Source organism: Musa acuminata, unplaced genomic scaffold (assembly GCF_036884655.1).
Source record: "Musa acuminata AAA Group cultivar baxijiao unplaced genomic scaffold, Cavendish_Baxijiao_AAA HiC_scaffold_1112, whole genome shotgun sequence".
Taxonomy (NCBI): domain Eukaryota; kingdom Viridiplantae; phylum Streptophyta; class Magnoliopsida; order Zingiberales; family Musaceae; genus Musa; species Musa acuminata.
Genome location: NW_027021325.1, coordinates 55,792 through 59,712, shown reverse-complemented (window position 1 = coordinate 59,712; position 3,921 = coordinate 55,792).

The window sequence follows — 3,921 nt, the reverse complement described above, 5'->3', positions numbered from 1 at the left end:
TCTCTCATTTACTTCCTTTGCTTTTTCGGTATTGTCTTCGTCCAAACCGTCATCTCATCCAATAATGAGATAGATAACTTTCTCGTCTCTAGTACCATCCATCATCACTCCTATTCCCTCATACTCTATTATCACTATTTATACCTTTCTTTACATCGACAAACAAACAGACAATTTGCCTCATTGCCTCTCTTGATGATGGGATGGCGTAGTAGAGATAGAGGCCTTAATGATGCCTTGGAAGTAGTAAACAAGAGTGAGGGTGCAAATAACAAATGATGCAAGAGCAAGGATGGGAAGACAGAGGCAATGACTAAGGACAAAGACAATCACAATAGAGTGACGAGATATAAGCGACAACAACCATGGTAGAGGTCATGAATAATCTTGTTTTTTTTTTAAATAAGTAATGCATTGTAAAAGAAAAAAAAGAAACATATTTGAGCCATAAATATCTCTTGCACACTATTGTAGATTTTACTGAACCCTTGATAAACTAGTCAAGTAAATTTGTCATATAAGATCTCAAATCTTCTTCAGTGAATTTGTATAATATCAATGTTTTTTTTTAAATATTCATTCACTCATTGAAATGGTAATGAGAAAAAAAAGAACAAAGATGATCGACGAGGGATCTAATTCTTTTAAATATATTTGATCCGCTTAAATAAGATTATAATGTCTTTTAAATAAGTTCAAAATAAATTTTTATCAAAAAATTAATATATAGAGTCAAATTAGATTTGGATTTGAATGAGATTCGTGGATACTTTACCCATTATTATTCTCATCCATGAAAGATGATGTGCCGAGAAGAGAAGAAGATTCATGTTATATCATATGACAAGTTTTGAAATCAGTGAGTAAATTTTAACTCAAATATTATCAACATTGGAAATTGGAACACTAGAGTCACATAAAAAACGAGTTACAATTTAGAATGATAGATATATTATTATTATTAGTTTTAGTTTTAATATTTTGAGACAGTGATTTAGACTAACTTCAGATCAATTATCTCATCAAGTTAGATATAATTGATATTAGAACAAACCTAATGACATATTTGTTTGTTTTTTGCCTCTAAATATTTATTACAATTAAAGTGACATACTTGTGATTTTATTATTATAAAGTATTTATTTTTTAAAGAAAAATACTAGATATAGCTTGATCATCTTAAATCATAGTAAATAAAATAAATAGTTAATCTCACCTTCACTATTTATCATCAATATCTTCAGAAGTTTTTAAAGGCTTAGTCTATAAATGTTGGGGAATATTTCTTTCCTATTGATATGACATACTTGTGATTTTATTATTATAAAATATTTATTTTTTTAATAAAAAAGGCTACTTATAGTTTGATCATCCAAAATAATAGTAAATATAATAAATAGTTAATCTCACCTACACTCTTTATCATCATATCTTCACAAATTCAGGTTGAAAGGCTTAGTTTAAAACATTTGGGTTTGGTTTTTTCATTATTGTACAAGCAATGATTCATGGAGAACTAAAGAAATAGATCTTATTTCCTTGCACTGATCTTGATTGTCTAGATATAGGTTTCGGAATACAATTATAGTCATCATTGGTTATTTGATCAAATACTTATATATTTTAATATTTAAAACCTTCATATATTACTAATAACCACTAAAATTTTCATGAATTAGTTCAAGAAAAATACTAAAATTTTAGAGGCTTGTAATATCCCTCATATTTATGTTCACCAAACATTTTCACTTCCTTTAACCAACTTTAATATAAAGAAACAAAATTGGAAATTTCAAATTGAAATAGATATGCATGCTATACTTTTACATGGATAATTAGTTTCGATTGAAGTTTGAATGTAATTTTACTAATAGTCAGAAACGGACCACAATTACCACTAAGTTTATCAAATTAGTGTCAATTAAAATATATCTGGCCATAATTTTTTTTTATTTTTTTATATCGGTATTTCTTTTTTGTATTTTTTCTATATATTGAGCCTTGAAAATATCTTAGAATAACATATTTAACCCTTATTTATTCTAATCCAGCATGCATGTACGTCCAAATATTAATACTCTGTATCTTTAGATACATTTCTTCCTTAATTACTTACCGAATAAAATTTCGATAAATCATTACTAACCATTGTTATCATCAAAGAAGAGGTCATATATATATATATATATATATATATATATATATATATATATATATATATATATATATATATATATATATATATATATATATATATCATTATATGCTTATTATATAGGTAGAATGTCTAAAGCCAACTACAAGAATATTGATTTAAGCATATATATGTTTTGTTTATATAAATTTTTACTTAATTTTTTTGTTTAATTATCATTAATAATTTTTAAATTTCATTTATAGGTACTTGTGGATCAAGTCGTTCTGATATTGAAGAAGGTAAAAGTCACTTTAATAAGATAATTTTCGAGTGATTTATGAATATTTTTGCTATTTCCTTATGGCATCTACTAAGCATAGTTGAGTAAAATTGGACTCATTATCACTAAGGTAGTGTCACTTGGATATTATAAGGAATACTATATTTGATCAATTTTTGATATCCTTATTTTTTTTGTATCTCATGAATTAATATCCATAATTATAGAATGATAAAGTTTCTAATGAATAAAGTAAAACTATCTTTTTTATGCATTCTGCTTAGAGAAGTCATTGATTTGAAAGTATTTAGATCCAAAGAGCATCTTACACATAAGTATTTTATTTTTTATTTTATAAATTTATATCCAAGTGATGATAAAAAATGGATTTTTATCAAACGTATATGATATATATTTCTGCTTATATATGTCTTTTTAAATCGATTAGTTCTTAGTATCTGACAATTTAAAATTTTTAAATAAGTATAATTGTTAAGTAATAGTTGATTCATTTATTTTTGAGAGACTTGTAATAGTGGGAGAGAATATATAGAGATTTAAGAGAAATGAGATTCCAACTATAGGTTATTTGAAAGCCTGCTTATATGTATTATAGGTAACTTATGCGTATGTATATAGTTTATAAAATTACTGTACCTTACTTTTTTTTTTTTGTATAATATGATTTGATCTTATTTGATGTTTGATATAGGTGGTTTTGTAAGCGCATCCCTGTACTTTAAGCTATCAAATAATGTAGAATATCCAATAAAATGAAAATGGTCTATACCCACATTGTATTGAAAAATAATTAATAGAATGATATCATCAATAGAATCTAATTAAGCAAATAACTTATTTTAAAATTAAATTCAGATTTATTTTTGTATCTTCTTTTGAAAAACTATTCTAATGATTGCTTTTTATTATTTGTAGATCATTATAAAACTAAATCTTTTACCATGTGAGGTATAATTACATTCTTGCATAGCATCGAGGTGTCAGTAGTTGAGGTACTAATAATTGATGAATCATGACCTACTTAGCGATCATACAATATAGAATTATGTTTCTTTCATGAGTCACACTAATTATAGTTTTTTCTTAGATAATTAAATAATAAATTTATTTTTCATTCTAAAGCAAGCAGATATATGTCTGGATGATGTAAAAAAAAATAATCCAAGTCACATGAACCTCAATAGTTTGAATGTAAAAGTTATAAGATATATATTGAGACGCTTATGAGGTTCATGGTGTTAGTACAAGAATATGAGCTGACTAATATTATTCATAAAATGGTGCTCAAATAATTTAAAAAATATATACATCAATGATACAAATACATGATCCACAAATTTATCATAGTAAAATAATATATATATAATACCTATGAAATGAGGAGTTATAAAAAGAAAAAGAGAAGGGCAACTATCGTGAAAAAAATATTTTGAAGATGAAATTCGAGAAAAAAATCAGAGGATAAATTAGGAGAGAATAAGAA